General features: G+C 43.0%; 1 protein-coding gene across 1 annotated transcript in view; it reads right to left on the bottom strand.

Moving 5' to 3' along the window:
* Positions 1-26,003, bottom strand: part of TMEM132C (transmembrane protein 132C) — a 1,168,692-nt gene that overhangs the window by 478,317 nt on the left and 664,372 nt on the right. The gene's annotated exons all lie outside the window — the stretch shown is intronic.

Genomic DNA, 26,003 nt, shown 5'->3' with positions numbered 1-26,003 from the left:
GCCGGACAACGATCAGGTTTATTAGCCTGAAATTTCTGCAACACTCTCCGCAAATCAGGGGAGATGGCAGACACAATGACTCCTTCCTTGAGGATACTCTCCGGCTCAGATAACCCCGGAGAGTCGGGCACAAAACTCCTAGACAGAGCATCCGCCTTCACATTTTTAGAGCCCGGAAGGTATGAAATCACAAAATCAAAACGAGCAAAAAATAACGACCAATGGGCCTGTCTAGGATTCAAGCGCTTGGCAGACTCAAGATAAGTAAGGTTCTTATGATCAGTCAATACCACCACGCGATGCTTAGCACCCTCAAGCCAATGACGCCACTCCTCGAATGCCCACTTCATGGCCAGCAACTCTCGGTTGCCCACATCATAATTACGCTCAGCAGCAGAAAATTTCCTGGAAAAGAAAGCACATGGTTTGAACACTGAGCAACCAGAACCTCTCTGTGACAAAACCGCCCCTGCACCAATCTCAGAAGCATCAACCTCGACCTGGAACGGAAGAGAAACATCAGGTTGACACAACACAGGGGCACAGCAAAAACGACGCTTCAACTCCTGAAAAGCTTCCACGGCAGCAGAAGACCAATTAACCAAATCAGCACCCTTCTTGGTCAAATCGGTCAATGGTCTGGCAATGCTAGAAAAATTACAGATGAAGCGACGATAAAAATTAGCAAAGCCCAGGAATTTCTGCAGACTTTTTAGAGATGTCGGCTGAGTCCAATCCTGGATGGCCTGAACCTTAACCGGATCCATCTCGATAGTAGAAGGGGAAAAGATGAACCCCAAAAATGAAACTTTCTGCACACCGAAGAGACACTTTGATCCCTTCACGAACAAGGAATTAGCACGCAGTACCTGGAAAACCATTCTGACTTGCTTCACATGAGACTCCCAATCATCTGAAAAGATCAATATGTCATCCAAGTAAACAATCAAGAATTTATCCAGATACTCACGGAAAATGTCATGCATAAAAGACTGAAAAACAGATGGAGCATTGGCAAGTCCGAACGGCATCACCAGATACTCAAAATGACCCTCGGGCGTATTAAATGCCGTTTTCCATTCATCTCCCTGCCTGATTCTCACCAGATTATACGCACCATGAAGATCAATCTTAGTAAACCAACTAGCCCCCTTAATCCGAGCAAACAAGTCAGATATCAATGGCAAGGGATACTGAAACTTAACAGTGATCTTATTAAGAAGGCGGTAATCAATACACGGTCTTAGCGAACCATCCTTCTTGGCTACAAAAAAGAACCCTGCTCCCAATGGTGACGACGATGGGCGAATATGTCCCTTCTCCAGGGACTCCTTCACATAACTGCGCATAGCGGTGTGTTCAGGTACGGACAAATTAAATAAACGACCCTTAGGGAATTTACTACCAGGAATCAAATCGATAGCACAATCACAATTCCTATGCGGAGGTAGGGCATCAGACTTGGACTCTTCAAATACATCCTGAAAGTCAGACAAGAACTCTGGGATGTCAGAAGGAATGGATGACGAAATAGACAAAAATGGAACATCACCATGTACTCCCTGACAACCCCAGCTGGTCACCGACATAGAGTTCCAATCCAATACTGGATTATGGGTTTGTAGCCATGGCAACCCCAACACGACCACATCATGCAAATTATGCAGTACCAGAAAGCGAATAACTTCCTGATGTGCAGGAGCCATGCACATGGTCAGCTGGGCCCAGTACTGAGGCTTATTCTTGGCCAAAGGTGTAGCATCAATTCCTCTCAACGGAATAGGACACCGCAAAGGCTCCAAGAAAAATCCACAACGTTTAGCATAATCCAAATCCATCAGATTCAGGGCAGCGCCTGAATCCACAAACGCCATGACAGAATACGATGACAAAGAGCACATTAAGGTAATGGACAAAAGGAATTTGGACTGTACAGTACCAATAACGGCAGAGCTATCGAACCGCCTAGTGCGTTTAGGACAATTAGAAATAGCATGAGTAGAATCACCACAATAGAAACACAGTCTGTTCAGACATCTGTGTTCTTGCCGTTCTACTTTAGTCATAGTCCTGTCGCACTGCATAGGCTCAAGTTTACTCTCAGACAATACCGCCAGATGGTGCACAGATTTACGCTCGCGCAAGCGACGACCGATCTGAATGGCCAAGGACATAGACTCATTCAAACCAGCAGGCATAGGAAATCCCACCATTACATCCTTAAGAGCTTCAGAGAGACCCTTTCTGAACAAAGCCGCTAGTGCAGATTCATTCCACAGAGTGAGTACTGACCACTTCCTAAATTTCTGACAATATACTTCTACATCATCCTGACCCTGGCATAAAGCCAGCAGATTTTTCTCAGCCTGATCCACTGAATTAGGCTCATCGTAAAGCAATCCCAGCGCCTGGAAAAATGCATCAACATTACTCAATGCAGAATCTCCTGGTGCAAGAGAAAACGCCCAGTCCTGTGGGTCGCCGCGCAAAAAAGAAATAATAATCAAAACCTGTTGAATAGGATTACCAGAAGAATGAGGTTTCAAGGCCAAAAATAGCTTACAATTATTTCTGAAGCTCAGGAACTTAGTTCTGTCACCAAAAAACAAATCAGGAATCGGAATTCTTGGTTCTAGCATCGATTTCTGATCAATAGTATCTTGAATCTTTTGTACATTTACAACGAGATTATCCATTGAGGAGCACAGAGCCTGAATATCCATGTCCACAGCTGTGTCCTGAAGCACTCTAATGTCTAGGGGAAAAAAAAGACTGAAGACAGAGCTAAGAAAAAAAAATGATGTCAGGATTTCTTTTTTCCCTCTATTGGGAATCATTGGTGTGGCTCCTTGTACTGTTATGGCTGGCAATCAGGCAACACAGCGTGCAGTAATCAGCGCACATACAGAGATCTGGCAATAACCAAAAACAATAAGACGAGCTCTGAGACGTGGAATCTCTGTAGACTGCAGTACCTGATCTATCCTCACACAACTATAAGCAGCAGTGGATTGCGCCTATCACTACCTATGCAACTCGGCACTGCCTGAGGAGCTGACTAGCCTGAAGATAGAAATACAAGCCTGACTTACCTCAGAGAAATACCCCAAAGGAATAGGCAGCCCCCCACATATAATGACTGTTAGCAAGATGAAAAGACAAACGTAGGAATGAAATAGATTCAGCAAAGTGAGGCCCGATATTCTAGACAGAGCGAGGATAGCAAAGAGAACTATGCAGTCTACAAAAAACCCTAAAACGAAAACCACGCAAAGGGGCAAAAAGACCCACCGTGCCGAACTAACAGCACGGCGGTGCACCCCTTTGCTTCTCAGAGCTTCCAGCAAAAGTTAATAGCAAGCTGGACAGAAAAAACAGAAAACAAACTAGAAGCACTTATCTAGCAGAGCAGCAGGCCCAAGGAAAGATGCAGTAGCTCAGATCCAACACTGGAACATTGACAAGGAGCAAGGAAGACAGACTCAGGTGGAGCTAAATAGCAAGGCAGCCAACGAGCTCACCAAAACACCTGAGGGAGGAAGCCAAGAGACTGCAATACCACTTGTGACCACAGAAGTGAACTCAGCCACAGAATTCACAACAGGGGCCCTCATATAGTGTAGGGGACCTTCATACAATGAACATGATTTTCATATTGTGGGTGCGTCCCTCATACATTGTAGGGACATCTGTTGGGATCCTTTAAAGTGTCATAGTTAATCGAGTTACCTCTATTGATATGCAATGGTATTTAACAAGCTAGTAGGCATGTGGGAGGGAAAGTAGCTACATGGCGGCTTAAGGATCTCATTATTTCTACTACCCTTCTGAGTATTGGCTAAGAGCACTTCTATTTGTTCAAATTAGGTTTAGGAAGCCATAATATTTTTAGGAATGCAGAACCATTTATTTTTCTGGCTAGAAGGGTGACTTCATGATATTTGCATAGATTAGCTAATTGTAGCCACTTATTATGTTGAATCCCCTTCATGACCTATGACATACAGGAACGTCATAGGTCATATCCCCACACTCCATGTGGTTTCCCGCGTTGAGCCTGTATCTTTTCCAGCACATGTCAGCTGATTTGATCAGCTGACATGTGCCACTAACAGCCATGGGTGGAACTGCGATCCACCCATGGCTGTTTACATTTTAAATGCCACTGTCAATCTCTGACAACGGCATTTAACAAGTTCGCGACAGAAGCGCATCACAAACCCTGCCCATTGGTGCCCATGTCACATGACCGTGGGTCGCTGATGGGTTGGCATGACAACCCAGAGTCTGCAGGAGACCCCTGTGGTTGTCATTACTGGATTGCTGTGAGCATATGTGCAGATGCCCTTCTATGTGTAGCACAGGCGATCGGATGATCACAGCTTCTAGTCTCCCATGGAGACTATTTTAGCCAGTGAAAACTAAAAAAAGTTTTAAAAATAAAAAAATCTAAAAGTTAAAATCACCCCCATTTGCCTCATTCAAAATAATAATAAAAAATACACAAATTTGGTATTGCCGCATTCGGAAACACCAAGACTATCTACAGTATATCTAATTGTCTAAGGGTCACTTCCGTCTGTCTGTCCTTCTGTCATGGTTATTCATTCGCTGATTGGTCTCGTCAGCTGCCTGTCATGGCTGCCACGACCAATCAGCGACGGGCACAGTCTGGAAGAAAATGGCCGCTCTCTACTCCCCGCAGTCAGTGCCTGTCGCCCGCATACTCCCCTCCGGTCACCGCTAACACAGGGTTAATGCTGGCGGTAACGGACCGCATTATGCCGCGGGTAACGCACTCCGTTACCGCCACTATTAACCCTGTGTGTTCCCAACTTTTTATTTTTGACGCTGCATATGCGGCATCAATAGTAAAAAATGTAATGTTAAAAAAAAAAAACCTACAATACTCACCCTCCATAGCAGCTCGCGCCGGCCGCCATCTTCCGTTGCAGGTTCCGAAGGCAGAAGGACCTGCCATGACGTCACAGTCATGTGACCGCGACGTCATCACAGGCCTTGCGTGACAAGGACCTGCCATGACGTCATGGTCATGTGACCGTGATGTCATCACAGGCCCTGCGCGCCTGCGCTACAAAGACCTGCCATGACGTCACGGTCATGTGACCGCGACATCATCACAGGTCCTGCGTTAAAACCAACTCTGGGACCGGAAGCTGACGTGGACTACAAGGGCTCCTTCGGAAAGGTGAGTATATGTTTATTTTTTATTTTTTCACCTGTGACAAACCTGGCTGGGCAATATACTACATAGCTGGGCAATATACTATGTGACTGGCCAATATACTACGTAGCTGGGCAATATACTACGTGGCTCTGTGCTGTATACTATGTCATTGGGCAATATACTACGTCGCTCTGTGTAGTATACTACATGGCTCTGTGCTGTATACTCCATCGCTGTGCAATATACTACGTGGCTGGGCAATATACTATGTCACTGGGCAATATACTACGTGGCTGGGCAATATACTACGTCACTGGGCAATATACTACGTGGCTGGGCAATATATTATGTCACTGGGCAATATACTGCGTGGCTGGGCAATATACTACGTGACTAGGCAATATACTACATCACTGGGCAATATACTATGTGGCTGGGCAATATATTACGTCACTGGGCAATATACTACGTGACTGGGCAATATACTACGTGGCTGGGCAATATACTATGTCACTGGGCAATATACTATGTCACTGGGCAATATACTATGTGGCTGGGCAATATACTACGTGGCTAGGCAATATACTACGTGGCTTTGCAATATACTATGTCACTGGGCAATATACTATGTCACTGGGCAATATACTACATGGCTGGGCAATATACTACGTAGCTGGGCAATATACTACGTGGCTTTGCAATATACTACGTGTCTGGGCAATATACTACGTGGCTGGGCAATATACTACGTCGTTGGGCAATATACTACGTGGCTGGGCAATATACTACGTGTCTGTGCTATATACTATGTGGCTGGGCAATATACTACGTGGGCTGTGCAATATACTACGAGGACATGCATATTCTAGAATACCCGATGCGTTAGAATCGGGCCACCATCTAGTCAATCTATAAAAAGAATTAATCCAATCGGTAAACAGTGTAGTGAGAAAAAGAATAAAAACACCAAAATTAAGGTTTTTTTGTCGCCGCAACATTGCGATAAAATGCAATAATAGGTGATCAAAAATCATATCTACTCCACAATTGTATCAGTAAAAACGTCCACATGGCGTGCAAAAAATAAGCTCTCACTCAGTCCCTGATCCCAAAAATGCCTCCATTTTTTTTGCAACTTTTCATCACATAAATAAAGGTGCTTCTCACAAAATTAGAATATCATCAAAAAGTTCTTCAAAATACAAAAAGTGAAACTCAAATATTATATAGAGTCATTATAAAAAGAACCTGAAGACTCACCTCTTCCGACAAGCCTACAACCTGCAGTAACCACCGATCGACCAAACCGCTGCATGACCAGCTCTACCCTCACCTACTGTATTCTCACCCATCCCTTGTAGATTGTGAGCCTTCGCGGGCAGGGTCCTCACTCCTCCTGTACCAGTTACGTTTAAGATTATTGTACTTGTTTTTATTATGTATACCCCTCCTCACAAATAAAGCGCCATGGAATAAATGGCGCTATAACAATAAATAATAATAATAATTACAAACAGAGAGATCTATTTCAAGTGTTTATTTCTGCTAATGTTGATGATTATGGCTTACAGCCAATGAAAACAAAACGTCATCATCTCAGTAAATTATAACACTTTTTAACACCAGCTTGAAAAATGATTTTAAAATTTAAAATGTTGACCTACTGAAATGTATGTTCAGTAAGTGCACTCAATACTTGGTCAGGGCATCAATTACTGCATCAAGTCGATCAGCCTGTGGTACAGCTGAGGAAGGTGGAAGCCCAGGTTGCTTTGATAGCAGCGTTCAGCTCGTCTGCATTTTTGGGTTTGGTGTCTCTCATCTTCCTCTTGACAATACCCCATAGATTCTCTATGGGGTTAACTGCAGGCGAGTTTGCTGGCCAATCAAGCACAGTGATACTGTTGTTTTTAAACCAGGTATTGGTACTTTTGGCAGTGTAGATAGGTGCCAAGTCGTGCTGGAGAATGAAGTGCTCTAAAATTTCCTGGTAGACAGCTGTGCTGACCTTGGTCTTGATAGCACACAGTGGACCTACACCAGCAGATGACATGGCTCCCCAGACCATCACTGATTGTGGAAACTTTACACTAGACCTCAAGCAGCTTGAATTGTGTGCCTCTCAACTCTTCCTCCAGTCTCTGGGACCTTAATTTCCAAATGAAATGCAAAATGTACTTTCATCTGAAAACAACACATTGGACCACTGAGCACCATTCCAGTTCTTTTTCTCCTTGGCCCAGGTAAGATGCTTCTGGTGTTGTCTATCGTCATGAGTGGCTTGACAAAAGGAATGCGACACTTGTAGCCCATGTCCTGGATACAATACCTTGCAAATGTATTCAGCCCCCTAGAACTTTTCAACCTTTTTCCACATATCATGCTTCAAACATAAAGATACCAAATGCAACTTTTTGGTGAAGAATCAAAAACAAGTGGAACACAATTGTGAAGTTGAACGAAATGTATTGGTTATTTTAAACTTTTGTGGAAATTCAAAAACTGAAAAGTGGGGACAACTTGTCCTGCAAAAACAAACAAGCCCTTTCATGGCCATATTGACCAAAAAAAGTTATGGCTCTGGGAAGAATGGAAACCCCAAAATGGAAAACTCCAGGGTTGTGAAGAGGTTGATAATAAGCATCTGGAAGGCCATGCACACTTTATATTTTTTTCTGAATGAGTAAATTGTAAGCTAAGTGTATTCTTTTTTTATTCTAAATAAATTTGAAGAAAACTGTGATTGATTTAAAGAATGCTTGAGCAATGACTATGGGGAGAATCTGTAAGACATACAGTATTTTGGGCACACCATACAGTAGATCTGTATTACGTTTTTCCTATCAATCCATGATATCAATGGGAGATCATATGATTACAATAGTTATTTAACGTCTGTTATGAGCAATATAAACAGTAATTAAATTGGTAGAGGTCTGATATATTCTTTTCAGGTATATTCCTAGATATTTAACTGATTTTTAGGGCCCAAGTGAATGTTGAAATGGCCTGTAAAACAATGGTTTCTGATATTGAAAGTGTGATATTGAGGACTTCTGGAAATTGACTTTAAAGTTAGAAAGAGATCAATAGTATTCTAAAACTACCAATGAGAAGGTGCCTTCTTCTGGATTGAAGATCAGAAAAAGTAGTTAGTCTGCAAAGGCATAATATGGAAGTATAGTTTGGCCAACTTCAAGACATTTAAGTTATGGGTCAAGTCTAACACACTGGAGCAGTGTTTCTACTATCAAAAGGAAGAATGCAGAGGAAAGGAGGCATCTTTGCCTCATTCCATTAGTAATGTCAAAACTAGGAGACCTAGGGTTCCACTAACTCAGTTTAGCACAGGGTTATTAGTATAGTGTAAAAATACTGCATTGATAAACCTGGAAGGTACTTGAAATTTCTCATACACAAGCTTCTACTCTGTCAGAGGTTTTCTCGATATCAATACTACACAGCAGCTCAGAGCAAAGCCTAGTGAATGGCGTGCAGTAGGAGAGTGTAGTTTTCTCTGCTTTGTCTCTCTGCAACAAAACCTAAATGTTTGCTATTGACTAGGGTGGGAAGGAAGGGTAGCCTAGATGCAAAAATATTGGCCTCCAAATTTTGTGGTCTATTTTCAGTCGAAAGATGGGCCTCTAGCTATATTATGTATCTTTTCTTTTGTTATTGAGAGTGGTAAAAAGTGTTTTTGGGCTGTTTAGGAAGGTAGACTCCATCAAATAGGGGGATACATATCAAGGATAGTTGAAGGAGATGAAAGGTTTGAATTTTTTAATAGCATTAATTGATTTTTCCAGGTGGAAACCTATGTATATTTTTTTCACCTCTTCAAAGGATACAGGAGTGGTTAAATGTGTGATAATTCTTATTGATCCATGGAATGCACATTTAAGGAGACCAAAAAGTTTCCTCTGGCCTCTTCTTTATCAATGCCAGCATCTTCTGCAGAGGAGGACTTTCAGTTGCACAGGCTAGGGTAATAGACTTGAAATGCCTTTGCTATCTCTTGTAAATTTGAAGTTGTCAAACCTTTGTCATTTTTGGATGTCGGTCTCTAGATTATTTAGTTAAGTCCGAAATGAATTCTCCCTTTTATTGCCATGAATCTACAATTTTTTTTTAAATGTAGAAAATTACTGGCTGCTTTTGCATTTAAGAAAGTCTTTAATTGTTTTGCGTTTAACCAGGTCTTCTTACACCATGACACTTTAGAGGCTTTTTGTACATGCTCTAAAGAGGCAGTTTGGGCTAGCAGTGAATTTCTTAACTTTTGACCTAAAAGAGATACATATTCCTCTGATATTTTTTATGTATGATTATGTTCTGGTGTCTAGAGATAACACGGAGTATAATAATGGACATTCGATTTATATTGAATAAATATGATGCAAATTGAATTTTCTGCATTTTATCTACACCCTGAATATTTATAAAACCTTCAGTAAAATAGTACAGGTTATACATCCAATGAATTAATACACATTTATTTATAGAGGTATCAACCCCAGAAACACTGTCATTACATAATCAAATCTACAGAATTTATTTGTATCCTTCATTGAAAGTTTGATTTAGTTAATGAATACCAATTTCTAAGAACACAAAATATAAACAGTAAGAGCTTTCCAGTAATATCTGCAATAGGTAATAATATAATTGAGTCTTTATAAATACTATACTATATCTTATTTACCTGCTAGTTTTAATAATTCACTTAGCAGTAGGAATATTCTCTGGCACTGCATGGTCATCGAAAAGCCTAATAATGTCCTCTTTCTGTAATAAACATGAAGCAAACGTTTATAAATTAATGCTATTGGACTTGACTTAACAGTCCCTTCTCTGTTGAATGGCGTCCACTGCCTTTGGGTCCAACTGCTAATATCTGCCAATAAGCAGCTAATAAGATTTCAGTGGCCACACGTCTACCATACCCCAGCCACCTAGACATGTGGCTGCAACGAGTTCTCAATTGTGCCAGCAACTCTATGCGTTCATATTTTAAAAGTCTTGAAAAAGGGAAATAAGCAATTCTTTGATATAATAATATATGGATTACTGATGTAATATACAAGAATGTTTGGGGGAAAAAGCCTGCAGAAAAGCATACAACAAGCCAACTCACTATGTGTGAGCCTGTTATGACCTGGTGGTTAGGAGCACCCGGAATGACCTGATAGTTAAACCACATACAGGACGAACTCTGGGATGTGGGAACTCTGCTGACCGCAAGCCCTAATCCTATCACACACACTAGAAATAGCCGTGGAGCGCTCCTGACCAGACCTAGGCGCCTCGTCACAGCCTAAGTGCTATCTAGCCCTAGAGAAGGAAAATAAAGCCTACCTTGCCTCAGAGAAATTCCCCAAAGGTAAAGGAAGCCCCCCACATATATTGACTGTGAGTAAAGATGAAAGTCACAAACGCAGAAATGAAACAGGTTTCAGCAAAGGGAGGCCAGACTAACTAAATAGACAGAGGATAGGAAAGGTAACTTTGCGATCAGCACAAAAACCTACAAAAGACCACGCAGAGTGTGCAAAAAAGACCTCCGCACCGACTCACGGTGCGGAAGGGGCCACTCTGCATCCCAGAGCTTCCAGCTAGCAAGACAAAATCATGATAACCAGCTGGACAAGAAAACAGAGAACAAATAATGACTATCAGGAACTTAGCTTCTGCAGGAGAAGGCAGGTCACCTGAGAGATCCAGGAGCGAAATGAACAAATGCAAAAACATTGACAGCTGGCATGGAGTAACAATCTGAGAGGAGTTAAATAGATCAGCCAACCAAAGGATAAACCACGTCACCTGTGTAAGGAACCTCAGAAGCCGCAGCTTCACTCATAGCCACCAGAGGGAGCCCATAGACGGAACTCGCCGAAGTACCATTCACGACCACAGGAGGGAGCTTGACAACAGAATTCACAACAGTACCCCCCCCTTGAGGAGGGGTCACCGAACCCTCACCAGAGCCCCCAGGCCGACCAGGATGAACCAAATGAAAGGCACGAACAAGATCGGCAGCATGAACATCAGAGGCAAAAACCCAGGAATTATCTTCCTGACCATAACCCTTCCACTTGACCAGGTACTGGAGCTTCCGTCTCGAAACACGAGAATCCAAAATCTTCTCCACCACATACTCCAACTCCCCCTCGACCAACACCGGGGCAGGAAGATCAACGGAGGGAACCATAGGCGCCACGTATCTCCGCAACAACGACCTATGGAACACATTATGGATGGCAAAAGAAGCTGGAAGGTCCAAACGAAATGACACAGGATTAAGAACTTCAGAAATCTTATATGGCCAGCTGTACTGTTATGACCTGGTGGTTAGGAGCACCCAGAATGACCTGATAGTTAAACCACATACAGGACGAACTCTGGGATGTGGGAACTCTGCTGACCGCAAGCCCTAATCCTATCACACACACTAGAAATAGCCGTGGAGCGCTCCTGACCAGACCTAGGCGCCTCGTCACAGCCTAAGGGCTATCTAGCCCTAGAGAAGGAAAATAAAGCCTACCTTGCCTCAGAGAAATTCCCCAAAGGTAAAGGAAGCCCCCCACATATATTGACTGTGAGTAAAGATGAAAGTCACAAACGCAGAAATGAAACAGGTTTCAGCAAAGGGAGGCCAGACTAACTAAATAGACAGAGGATAGGAAAGGTAACTTTGCGATCAGCACAAAAACCTACAAAAGACCACGCAGAGTGTGCAAAAAAGACCTCCGCACCGACTCACGGTGCGGAAGGGGCCACTCTGCATCCCAGAGCTTCCAGCTAGCAAGACAAAATCATGATAACCAGCTGGACAAGAAAACAGAGAACAAATAATGACTATCAGGAACTTAGCTTCTGCAGGAGAAGGCAGGTCACCTGAGAGATCCAGGAGCGAACTGAACAAATGCAAAAACATTGGCAGCTGGCATGGAGTAACGATCTGAGAGGAGTTAAATAGAACAGCCAACCAAAGGATAAACCACGTCACCTGTGTAAGGAACCTCAGAAGCCACAGCTTCCCTCATAGCCACCAGAGGGAGCCCATAGACGGAACTCGCCGAAGTACCATTCACGACCACAGGAGAGAGCTTGACAACAGAATTCACAACATGAGCCCAAAGTATCTTTTACAGTGCAAGTCTATTAAACCTCATTCTGATTCTCCGTGGGCTTACATTGTAGAAGCCACTTCTGGGTTATACAAAGCGAAGTGTGACCCGGAGAGTCTGCAGAGACGTGACGTCACTGAGAAATGGTGAAGAACTGTGGTACACACCGGCACCGGAGAGAGCAGCAGTAGGCGAATATATTAATACACTCACTCTACAATACATGCATATAAACACATGTAATTAAAACAAATGTAGATGGGAGTGCTTCTTTAAGTTAATTTATTGATATGGCTATTGACCATAGCCAAGATAACAAATTTAACATAATGCATATAAAAATTATCTTTGGTATTAGCATGCGATAGAATAATTCCATTAATAATTCCATTAAGATTAAAAAGTGTACATGGTTTATTGAGTTAATATACAGTATCCCTAGATATTATACTTACTTTTGCACATATTTTTCACAGCTATTGCTCATTGAAGACCTTGAGTAACTGTTGGCCCCAAATAATGAATGACTCAGTCATTAACCCCTTCCCGACCTTTGACGCATACGCTGCGTCATGAAAGTCGGTGCCATTCCGACCCATGACGCAGCATATGCGTCATGGAAAGATCGCGTCCCTGCAGATCGGGTGAAAGGGTTAACTCCCATTTCACCCGATCTGCAGGGACAGGGGGAGTGGTAGTTTAGCCCAGGGGGGGTGGCTTCACCCCCTCGTGGCTACGATCGCTCTGATTGGCTGTTGAAAGTGAAACTGCCAATCAGAGCGATTTGTAATATTTCACCTAAAAAAAATGGTGAAATATTACAATCCAGCCATGGCCGATGCTGCAATATCATCGGCCATGGCTGGACACACTAATGTTCACCCACTCCACTCCTCCGATCGCCCCCCCAGCCCCCCGATCTGTGGTCTGCTCCCCTCGGTCCTGTGCTCCGCTCCGCCGTCCTCCTGCCCGCTCCCCCCGTGCTCCAATCACACCCCCTGTGCTCCAATCAAACCCCCCCGCACTCCGATCCCCCCGCACAGCGATCCCCCCCCCGCACAGCGATTCCCCCTCCGTGCTCAGATCCACCCGCCCGCACAGCGATCCCCCACTCCGTGCTCCAATCCACCACCCCGTGTTCCGATCCACCCCCCCGTGCTCCGACGCCCCCCCCGTGCCCTGATCTCCCCGCCTTATACTTACCTGGCCTCCCGGGGACCGTCCGTCTTCTTTCCTGGGCGCCGCCATCTTCCAAAATGGCGGGCGCATGTGCAGTGCGCCCGCCGAATCTGCCTGCCGGCAGATTCGTTCCAGAGTGAATTTTGATCACTGAGATAGGTTATATCTCAGTGATCAAAATAAAAAAAAAAGTAAATAACCCCCCCCCTTGTCACCCCCATAGGTAGGGACAATAAAAAATATATATATATATTTTTTTTCCACTAAGGTTGGGGTAAGAACTAGGGTTAGGGTTAGGGGTAGGGTTAGGGTTAGGGGTAGGGTTAGGGTTAGGGTTAGGGGTAGGGTTAGGGTTAGGGGTAGGGTTAGGGTTAGGGGTAGGGTTAGGGGTAGGGTTAGGGTTAGGGTTAGGGTTTCGGTATGTGCACACGTATTCTGGTCCTCTGCGGATTTTTCCGCTGTGGATTTGATAAATCTGCAGTGCTAAACCGCTGCGGATTTATGGCGGATTTACCATGTTTTTTCTGCGCATTTCAATGCGGTTTTACAACAGCGATTTTCTATTTGAGCAGTTGTAAAACCGCTGCGGAATCCGCAGAAAGAAGTGACATGCTGCGGAATGTAAACCACTGCGTTTCCGTGCAGTTTTTCTGCAGCATGTGTACAGCGATTTTTGTTTTCCATAGGTTTGCATTGAACTGTAAACTCATGGGAAACTGCTGCGGATCCACAGCGTTTTCCGCAGCGTGTGCACATACCTTTAGAATTAGGCTATGTGCACACGGTGCGGATTGGCCGCTGCGGATCCGCAGCAGAGTTCCATCAGGTTTACAGTACCATGTAAACATATGGAAAGCCAAATCCGCTGTGCCCATGGTGCGGAAAATACCGCGCGGGAACGCTGCGTTGTATTTTCCGCAGCATGTCAATTCTTTGTGCGGATTCCGCAGCGTTTTACACCTGTTCCTCAATAGGAATCCGCAGGTGAAATCCGGACAAAAAACACTGGAAATCCGCGGTAAATCCGCAGGTAAAACGCAGTGCCTTTTACCCGCGGATTTTTCAAAAATGGTGCTGAAAAATCTCATACGAATCCGCAACGTTGGCACATAGCCTTAGGGCTAGGGTTGGGTTGGAATTAGGGTTGTGGTTAGGGTTAGGGGTGTGTTGGGGTTACGGGTGTGTTGGGGTTAGGGTTGTGATTAGGGTTACGGCTACAGTTGGGATAAGGGTTAGGGGTGTGTTGGGGTTAGTGTTGGAGTTAGAATTGAGGGGTTTCCACTGTTTAGGCACATCAGGGGGTCTCCAAACGCAACATGGCGCCACCATTGATTCCAGCCAATCTTGTATTCAAAAAGTCAAATGGTGCTCCCTCACTTCCGAGCCCCAACGTGCACCCAAACAGTGGTTTACCCCCACATATGGGGTACCAGCATACTCAGGACAAACTGCGCAACAATTACTGGGGTCCAATTTCTCCTGTTACCCTTGTGAAAATAAAGAAATGCTTGCTAAAACAACATTTTTGAGGAAAGAAAAATGATTTTTTATTTTCACGGCTCTGCGTTGTAAACGTCTGTGAAGCACTTGGGGGTTCAAAGTGCTCACCACATATCTAGATAAGTTCCTTGGGGGGTCTAGTTTCTAAAATGGGGTCAATTGTGGGGGGTTTCTACTGTTTAGGCACACCAGGGGCTCTGCAAACGCAATGTGACGCCCGCAGACCATTCCATCAAAGTCTGCATTTCAAAAGTCACTACTTCCCTTCTGAGCCCCGACGTGTGCCCAAACAGTGGTTTACCCCCACACATGGGGTATCAGCGTACTCAGGAGAAACTGGACAACAACTTTTGGGGTCCAATTTCTCCTGTAACCCTTGGGAAAATAAAAAATTCTGGGCTAAATAATTATTTTTGAGGAAAGAAAACGTATTTATTATTTTCACGGCTCTGCATTATAAACTTCTATGAAGCACTTGGGGGTTCAAAGTGCTCACCACACATCTAGATAAGTTCCTTTCAGGGTCTAGTTTCCAAAATGGGGTCACTTGTGGGGGGTTTCTACTGTTTAGGCACATCAGGGGCTCTGCAAACGCAACGTGACGCCCGCAGAGCATTCCATCAAAGTCTGCATTTCAAAACGTCACTACTTCAATTCCGAGCCTCGGCATGTGCCCAAACAGTAGTTTACCCCCACATATGGGGTTTCACCGTACTCAGGAGAAACTGGACAACAAATATTGGGGTCAAATTTCTCCTGTTACCCTTGGGAAAATTAAAAAATTCTGGGCTAAATAATTATTTTTGAGGAAAGAAAACGTATTTATTATTTTCACGGCTCTGCATTATAAACTTCTGTGAAGCACTTGGGGGTTCAAAGTGCTCACCACACATCTAGATAAGTTCCTTTCGGGGTCTAGTTTCCAAAATGTGGTCACTTGTGGGGGGTTTCTACTGTTAAGCCACATCAGGGGCTCTGCAAACGCAACGTGACGCCCACAGAGCATTCCATCAAAGTCTGCATTTCAAAACGTCACTACTTCACTTCCGAGCCTCGGCATGTGCCCAAACAGTGGTTTACCCCCACATATGGGGTATCAGCGTACTCAGGAGAAACAGGACAACAACTTTTGGGGTCAAATTTCTCCTGTTACCCTTTGTAAAATAAAAAATTGCAGGCTAAAAGATCATTTTTGAGAAAATAATTTTTTTTTTAAATTTTCATGGCTCTGCGTTATAAACTTCTGTGAAGCACTTGGGGGTTCAAAGTCCTCACCACACATCTAGATTAGTTCCTTTGGGGGTCTAGTTTCCAAAATGGGGTCATTTCTGGGGGATCTCCAATGTTTAGGCACACAGGGGCTCTCCAAACGTGACATGGTGTCCGCTAATGATTTGAGCTAATTTTCCATTTAAAAAGCCAAATGGCGTGCCATTCCTTCCGAGCCCTGCCGTGCGCCCAAACAGTAGTTTACCCCCACATATGGGGTATCAGCGTACTCAGGACAAACTGGACAACAATATTTGGGGTCCAATTTCTCCTGTTATCCTTGGCAAAATAGGAAATTCCAGGCTAAAAAATCATTTTTGAGGAAAGAAAAATTATTTTTTATTTTCATGGCTCTGCGTTATAAACTTCTGTGAAGCACCTGGGGGTTTAAAGTGCTCAATATGCATCTAGATAAGTTCCTTGGGGGGTCTAGTTTCCAAAATGGGGTCACTTGTGGGGGAGCTCCAATGCATAGGCACACAGGGGCTCTCCAAACGCGACATGGTGTCCGCTAACAATTGGAGCTAATTTTCCATTCAAAAAGTCAAATGGCGCGCCTTCCCTTCCGAGCCCTGCCGTGTGCCCAAACAGGGGTTTACCCCCACATATGAGGTATCAGCGTACTCGGGAGAAATTGCCCAACAAATTTTATGATCCATTTTATCCTACTGCCCATGTAAAAATGAAAAAATTGAGGCGAAAAGAATTTTTTTGTGAAAAAAAAGTACTTTTTCATTTTTACAGATCAATTTGTGAAGCACCTGAGGGTTTAAAGTGCTCACTAGGCATCTAAATAAGTTCCTTGGGGGGTCTAGTTTCCAAAATGGGGTCACTTGTGGGGGAGCGCCAATGTTTAGGCACACAGGAGCTCTCCAAACGCGACATGGTGTCCGCTAACGATGGAAATAATTTTTGATTCAAAAAGTCAAATGGCGCTCCTTCCCTTCCGAGCCTTACCATGTGCCCAAACAGTGGTTTACCCCCACATATGAGGTATCGGCGTACTCAGGAGAAATTGCGCAACACATTTTAGGATCCATTTTATCCTGTTGCCCATGTGAAAATGAAAAAATTGAGGCTAAAAGAATTTTTTTGTGAAAAAAAAGTACTTTTTCATTTTTACGGATCAATTTGTGAAGCACCTGGGGGTTCAAAGTGCTCACTATGCATCTAGATAAGTTCCTTGGGGCGTCTAGTTTCCAAAATGGGGTCACTTGTGGGGGAGCTCCAATTTTTAGGCACACGGGGGCTCTCCAAACGTGACATGGTGTCCGCTAAAGAGTGGAGCCAATTTTTGATTCAAAATGTCAAATGGCGCTCCTTCCCTCCCAAGCCCTGCCGTGCTCCCAAACAGTGGTTTACCCCCACATATGAGGTATCAGCGTACTCAGGACAAATTGGACAACAACTTTCGTGGTTCAGTTTCTCCTTTTACCATTGGGAAAATAAAAAAATTGTTGCTAAAAGATAATTTTTGTGACTAAAAAGTTAAATGTTCATTTTTTCCTTCCATGTTGCTTCTGCTGCTGTGAAGCACCTGAAGGGTTAATAAACTTCTTGAATGTGGTTTTGAGTACCTTGAGGGGTGCAGTTTTTAGAATGGTGTCACTTTTGGGTATTTTCAGCCATATAGACCCCTCAAACTGACTTCAAATGTGAGGTGGTCCCTAAAAAAAATGGTTTTGTAAATTTCGTTGTAAAAATGACAAATCGCTGGTCAAATTTTAACCCTTATAACTTCCTAACAAAAAAAAATTTTGTTTCCAAAATTGTGCTGATGTAAAGTAAACATGTGGGAAATGTTATTTATTAACTATTTTGTGTCACATATCTCTCTGGTTTAACAGAATAAAAATTCAAAATGTGAAAATTGCGAAATTTTCAAAATTTTCGCCAAATTTCCGTTTTTATCACAAATAAACGCAGAATTTATTGACCTAAATTTACCACTAACATGAAGCCCAATATGTCACGAAAAAACCATCTCAGAACCGCTAGGATCCGTTGAAGCGTTCCTGAGTTATTACCTCATAAAGGGACACTGGTCAGAATTGCAAAAAACGGCAAGGTCTTTAAGGTCAAAATAGGCTGGGTCATGAAGGGGTTAAGCATTGAGCCTGCCATGGGAACATTCTGGAGAACCAGCATTTCCTTGTAACTGAATGTTTGCTCTTAGGCTCAGTGTGCACAAAGCAGGCCACAATCTCTTTTTATTGTGCGCAGAGCATTGTTAATGCCCTATTTTCTTCTGGCTGATATATACCCATTGACTACAGCGTCAATGACCGGTGACATGGAATCTCCCAGCTGCTCAGTGCCCCAGTGCTGAACTCATCTGTTCATGATTTCAGCAGATGTTCCTGCTTTCAGGAGAGGAAAATCTGTTTATGCACCATTTTGTTCATTAAATGATCTTATGAATGTGTTTTAGAACAGGTATTAACCCACTTCTTCACTGCACAGATATAGGCAGCGCAGAGAAAAAAAAAAAGAATGTTCCTAAACTAAATATTACATATCTATAAGAATGATGGCATTACTAGTGGATTTGCTGGTTATCCATATCCATGAAAAATACAGCTTACATGATAAACACATGTAGTATCTTATATACAAATATATATGAATATCCCAAACTATGAACTGATCCTTTTCTAGAAATGTTGTCTTCACTGTTACCTTTAAGTTTTCGTCAAATTACTTTATACACTGACTTTCAGCGTGCTTTATAAATAATTCAAGAAGCTCTGATTTATTAAAGAGTCCACTTTGCATTTTAATGTCTATCACCTCCATTTTTAATAGGTATAAGCCAGAAAGCTTATAGTATATCAGATGCTGTCTTCTAAATTGATAAATGAAGACAAAAGTTTTTACATTTTTAAATATTATTCTAATTTTTAATAATTCTTTACAACATTAAACCATCTTGGGGTAAGAGTTTTAAAGGTTTTTTCTGGTTGCAGTTACTCCAAAAAGTCATTAGGGTCACATTCAAAGAGTGCAAGATTAAAGAGGTTGTTCACTACTAAGACAACCCCTTCTTAAACTAAATGTTATGCCCTGATAAAACAATAAAACCTGTACTCACCAACCGTGCTGGCGCCGCTCCCGCGGCGTCGGCACTCATGGTCCCAGGGCTGTGATGCAGTGGAATGACAAGTGATGCCTGGCTCCCAATCAGTGCTGGTGTCACTCTCTAGACAAACTGAACATGAAGAGGAAGACAGGGCTGCAGCTGATCCATGGCTTCCTCTTCATGCTCAGTTTATATGAAGGCAGAGACAGTGCCGCCAGCGCTGATTGGGCATCACAAGTCCACATCACAGCCCTGGGGAGAGCAAGTGCCGACACAGTGGGAATGGAGCCGGCACGGGAGGTGAGTACAGGCTTTATTATTTTATTGGGGCCGAACATATACAGTAGTTTAAGAAGAAGTTGCTCTAGTAGTGGACAATGCCTTTAATAAACAGAAAGAGGCTGGACAATTGCAAAAATGTATTTAAGTGGATAGCTAGATCTTATTTTAGAATGGTTTTATTTCCATTTTTTGTGATTTCAATGTGAGTTGATATCAAATTTTTCTCACTTTGAATATAAACACTTTCACAGTGATCTTAAAATATTAACATTCAAGGCATATGGAAGATGATAATGGGTGAAGGGTACAATTGTGTACAAGAGGCAGGAAAACATACAAGTAGATGCAGGCACAACAGTCACCTTAAAGTGTAAAGCTGCTAAACTCTACAATTCAACATATATAAATAACACTGCAAAACTGTGCAAATTAATAATGCTGCTACATAATGTTTTTCACCTGTCCCGGCTCTGACACCAGGCCTTATTTTATTCCACTGATGCACTGCCAGCTCCCTTTGTACTAATCAATGCTGGCTTACTGTGATAACTCTACAAACACCTCTAACAGTATCACCCAAAAACTTTCTCATTCCTCATGGTTGTCCCCATTAAAATAAAAAACTTATACTCACCTCCTGTGCCGGCGCCATTCCAGCTGTGTCACCATTTGCATTCCTGGGGCTCACATGAGGTTATTTTATCATGTGAGCCCTGTGCCCAATTAGCCAGTCAGCGCTGGCATAAATGTCCCTGCCTTCAGAGAAATCAAACATCAAGGGGAAGTCAATTAGCAGCCACAGTCCTGGCTTCCTGTTGATGTTCAATATGTCTGAAGGTGTGGACGAAGGTGGGGATAGTAAAGCTTGTGCTGATTGGGCGCAGGGATGTGTGACGTAACAACCTCATGTGAGCCCCAGAAATACGAGTTGGAACGGTGCCGACACGGAAGGGAGTATACAGTTGGCGAAATAAGTATTTGATCCCTTGCTGATTTCGTAAGTTTTATCACTGACAAAGAAATGAACAGTCTATAATTTTAAGGGTAGGTTAATTTTGCAGTGAGAAATAAGTATTTGATCCCCTACCAACCATTAAGAGTTCTGGCTCCTAAAGACCAGTTAGATGCTCCTAATCAACTTGTTACCTGCATTAAAGACAGCTGTCTAACATAGCTTTATAAAAGACTCCTGTCCACAGACTCAATGAATCAGTCAGCCTCTAACCTCTACAACATGGGCAATACCAAAGAGCTTTATAAGGATGTCAGGGACAAGATTATAGACCTGCACAAAGCTGGAATAGGCTACAAAACCATAAGTAAGACGCTGAATGAGAAGGAGACAACTGTTGGTGCAATAGTAAGAAAATGAAAGAAATACAAAATGACTGTCCATCGACATCGATCTGGGGTACTATGCAAAATCTCACCTCATGGGGTATCCTTGATCATGAGAAAGGTGAGAGTTCAGCCTAAAACTACACGGTGGGAACTTGCTAATGATCTCAATGCAGCTGGGACTACAGACACCAAGAAAATCATTGGTAACACAGTACGCCGTAAAGGTTTAAAATCCTGCAGTGGAAGCAAGGTCTCCCTGCTCAAGAAGACACATATGCAGGCCCATCTGAAGTTTGCCAATGAACACCTGGATGATTTTGTGAGTGATTGAGAGAAGGTGCTGTGGTCAGATGAGACAAAATTAAGGTCTTTGACATTAACTCAATTTGCCGTATTTGGAGGAAGAGAAATGCTTCCTATCACCCAAAGAACACCGTCCCCACTGTCAAGCATGGAGGTGGAAACACTATATTTTGAGGGTGTTTCTCTGCTAAGGGTAGAGGACTACTTCACTGCATCAATGGGAGAGTGGATGGAGCCATGTACCGTAAAATCCTGAGTGGCAACCTCCTTCCCTCTGCCAGGACATTAAAAATAGGTCATGGCTGTGTCTTCCAGCAAGACAATGACCCAAAACATACAGCCAAGGCAACAAAGGAGTTAATCCCATAGATAACTGATGGAGAGAGTTGAAGCTCCGAAGCGACAGCCTCAATATCTTAAAGGGACTCTGTCACCTGAATTTGGAGGGAACAATCTTCAGACATAGGGGCGGGGTTTTTGGGTGTTTGATTCACCCTTTCCTTACCCGCTGGCTGCATGCTGGCTGCAATATTGGATTGAAGTTAATTCTCTGTCCTCCATAGTACACGCCTGTGCAAGGCAAGAGTGCCGCCTGAGGACCACACGGACCGTGCAGGAGAGACAGCGCTACACTAAGCGCTGTCCCCCCTGTGTGGTGCTGAAGCCGCATTCATCTCTTCTCCCCCGCAGGAGAGAAGAGATGAAAGATCATTTTTTCTGTTAAAAATAAAGTTTGCTTGTGACTCCCCCTTCCCATCCCCCGTGCGCCACCCAGCCCCTTGCACAGAAATACTCACCTAGCTCCCGCGATGTCTCCTCTCTCCTCTCAGCGCTGGCAGCTTCTCCTGTGTGAGCGGTCACGTGGGACCGCTAATTACAGTGAGGAATATGCGCATATTCCCCCACTGTAATGAGCGGGACCACGTGACCGCTCACACAGCACAGGCTGCAGCCACTGAGAGGAGACATCGCTGGAGCTGGGTGTCGGTGAGTATTTCTTGGCCAGCCGGGGGGGGGGGGGCACACAGGGGATGGGAGGCAGGAGGGGCGCATAAACTTTATTTTTAAGGTGAAAGAAAAAAAAAAAGATGATTCATCCCTTCTTTCCAGCGAACGCTGCTGGGAAGAAGGGATGAATTCTGGATTCAGCACCGCACGCGGGGGCGACAGCGCTTAACTGTAGCGCTGTCTCTCCTGCGGGCGGTACGTGCACACGGAGGAGAGTGCACACTGTTCTCCGTGTGCACGTGTGTGGCACGTATTGCGGTACATGCTGCCGGTGAAAAACGGACATGTCTCCGTGTTTTCAACACGGACACACGGTCCGTGAAAACAGGGAGACATGTGCATAGACCCATTCATTTGAATGGGTCTACGTGTGTCAGTGTCTCCGGTACGTGAGAAAACTGTCACTACACGTACTGGAGACACTGACGTGTGAAACAGGCCTTCTATGGACTTCTTTTATTCCTGTGATTAACTGCATCCCTGCTGCAATAAACCAGATTTCTATATATGTACCATTTCCCTGTGAATCCACACCCCTAGTTCTGCTTCTTACAGTGCTTGCTGTTAGATGCTCCTCAGTAACATTGCCTCCAGTCCATGCTCCTTATCTTCAAATTACAATCCCCCTTACCAGATGAGTCCCTAACACAGTGCACAAAGCTCACAAACTTAACACTATATTAAATAATCAGGATAAAATATCACTTTTTATATGAAATCTCAGAAAAATTCCTGCCAAAAATGAGAAAATTATATTCAAGGCTGATTCATTAGTCTGGAGATATCATGTATACAACCTGATATTGGGGGCTACAGTAGCCCTAATAAATATCTGTGTTGTCCCAACCTTGCCGCCGAGGTTGGCGCCCTACAAAGTACACAAGTAGCGCCCCCACAACAGCCTATGCATCTCCAATGACAGTTTAGGTTTTCATGTCTAAGGCTAGGTTCACACAGGGCGTTTTTGCTGCATTTTTTTCTGCTTTTTATGCTAATTTTCAGCTGCTTTTTACAGTACCAGCAAAGCCTTTGAGGTTTCAAAAATTTCATGGACACACATTAGTTTGTCATCATTACTTTGTGATTTGCATGTTTTTTGGACATAGAGCATGTCATTCCTTTCAGCATTTTGTTTTTCAGTGTTTTTTAACCATCAACTTGAATGGGTGGTGAAAAAACACACCAAAAAGCAGATCTTGGGATTTGCAGCCGTTTCTGCGCCAAAACCGGATTCTATAGAATAGGACTTTTTTTTTCAATACTAAATTTTATCAGCATTCACAAGTGACAAATCTAGCATACCAAAACCGCCGTAAAAAGGGGAAAAAAACATAAAAAATGATGCGAAAAAACGCAGGAAAAAACAAAAGATCAGGACAAAAAAGCTGAAAAAACACCTAATGTGAACTTACTCTAATGTTTTCAAAGCATTGCAGTAGAGAAGGCAAATATATCTTGTTTCACACCAGTGAATGGATTTTTAGATTTCTAGTATACTAGCTGATGTTTTCAATTTACATGCATGAATCTGTTGTCCTATTTTATATTAATTCAGATGAAAAAATGCAACAGCAAATCTTTATCAAAACAGCAGAAATAAGTTTCCCATTGGGCACGATATATAGGTACAATGCACTCAGTCCATCACACATATGTAAGTAGTAAATGCAAATTTAGCATTGCTGCATCTTTAGAATATAGTAATTAATGTACGCGGGCAAAAAAAAACAAAAAAAAACTAACAAATAATATAATAACTGCATTGTCTTAAAATACGCTCTTAAACGGTGTTCCAACTTTCCTTGGTTTGTTGAACATTTCCATCAGGATCTATAAAGTGATTCCACACAAGTCAAAGAAACGTTATCTGTTACCTAGACTATTACGGGAGTAAATGCAGCGAGCCTGAGCCCCCTTGTGTCTGTGCTGGGTACCACCGCTAATTAGGACAATTTCAGAACAGATTGTATAATACGGAAGCGATTTTCATCTTCCAGGCAGGTAGATCAATTGAAAGAGAGGACTACCGGAATAGTTATTTAACCCAGCATGCCCTCTCATGACCCCCAGGCCAATACAATCAAACTGGATATAATTTGTGTAGCGCAAAACATAAGAATTTCTAAGCACACAAGCCGCCTAATGATGTGGGCCATTGAGCCAGAGCAGTTTGTACATACCGCTATCCATCATCCTTTCACATGCAAGAGTCATAGGGCTCCTGAATTTAAATACCTTGAAAAGGAATATCTAACAGAAAGAAAAGGGCTATGATAATATTAAAGCATAGATTTTAATTGTGAATATTGGCTATATAATAAGCAATACAATATCTATAAATGGACTTCCATCATGAACCAATTCCTCAGTACAGTGGTTAAAATCCATACAGTCTTCTATGTGATAACAAAATAGCCATCATTTTTCAGAACAGGGCATGACGCGCCTTCCGACATCTAACAATACGGCTTTTCGAAATGTTTGAGAACAGTGCGGTAAAATAGTCAGGATTCAGTGTAAAAGGTCTGTATGACCCGGTGGGAGAAAAGCACAAGGGAACAATAAGAACTTTAAGAAAGTGAAAAATTAGCGTATTATATTATTACCCATTGAATGCATCTTCTTCTTTCCTCGAAGTGTAATTTGTCATTACAAATGGCAGAGGGCAGCGGATAAGACAGAGTTGTTTCTTTTCTTAAAACCTGTCACCATATCTTTGCTGCTACATTTGAGAGCAGAATGATGTAGGGGCAGAAGCCATGATTCCAGTGATGTATCACTTATCTCATTGGGTGCTGCTCTTTTGATTTAATACTGTTTTATCTGCTGCAGATCTGCCAGTTCTCTGAATGCTTCGCTCTGTATGACCCCGCCCCCACCACTGATTGGCAGATTTCTGTGTACACTGTGCATAAGCAGAAATGTAGGCGTGGTCGGACTACCTGGCAGCAGACCTACTAGTCCTCTAGTGATAATCCTCTGCTACTAAAATGATTTTTATAAAAACTACACTAAGCAGCCCAGTAAGTGATACATCACTGGAATCAGTGTCTCTGCCTCTACATTATGCTGCTCTCAGATTAGGAAGCAAAGATTTGGTGACAGATTCCCTATATATAATTTACCCACCTGGCCTCCAAACCACAATAATGTCTATACTGGCATTATTATGGCATCTCCAATCTAAAGTGTACCGCGATGGACATATGGAACCTTGTCGAGTTATCCTCTTCCTAAACCAGGGTATACTTGAATTATTTCTGCTTTCTCGGTTGTATATTTATCTATTGTATATTTTCTTCAGCATGGGCATCATTTGCCTTTCTGCCAAGTTTCATTTCTCATCTCTGCCTTTAAAGAAAACCCCTCACTATAATGATGCCCCATGTTGGCATAGCTGCACCCAGTTAGAATTTCTCCAGGGCAGTGTGTATTATGCTCTCGCCTCCTGCCAGCCTTCTACAAATATTCTACCTGTCAGAAACGTTCTGCAATTTCACAGCTTTGTCTGCTAAATCGTTGTCCATCCGTGCTGGTATATAGGTTCTTCCAATTATTTCAAGAACGCCTGTTCTAAATCCTGCAAATACTGACAATTGTGTATTTCTGACTCCATTTTACAAAAACATTTCTGTTTACTAACATGATATTTATTTCTAGATATTAACGATAAAGCGCTGACTTCTTATCAGTCTTGGTCAGGTAGTTAATAGGGAATTAATCATTT

Source organism: Ranitomeya imitator, chromosome 1 (assembly GCF_032444005.1).
Source record: "Ranitomeya imitator isolate aRanImi1 chromosome 1, aRanImi1.pri, whole genome shotgun sequence".
Taxonomy (NCBI): domain Eukaryota; kingdom Metazoa; phylum Chordata; class Amphibia; order Anura; family Dendrobatidae; genus Ranitomeya; species Ranitomeya imitator.
Note: the sequence above shows the minus strand (reverse complement) of the source record. Positions and strands in the feature narration are given on the sequence as shown.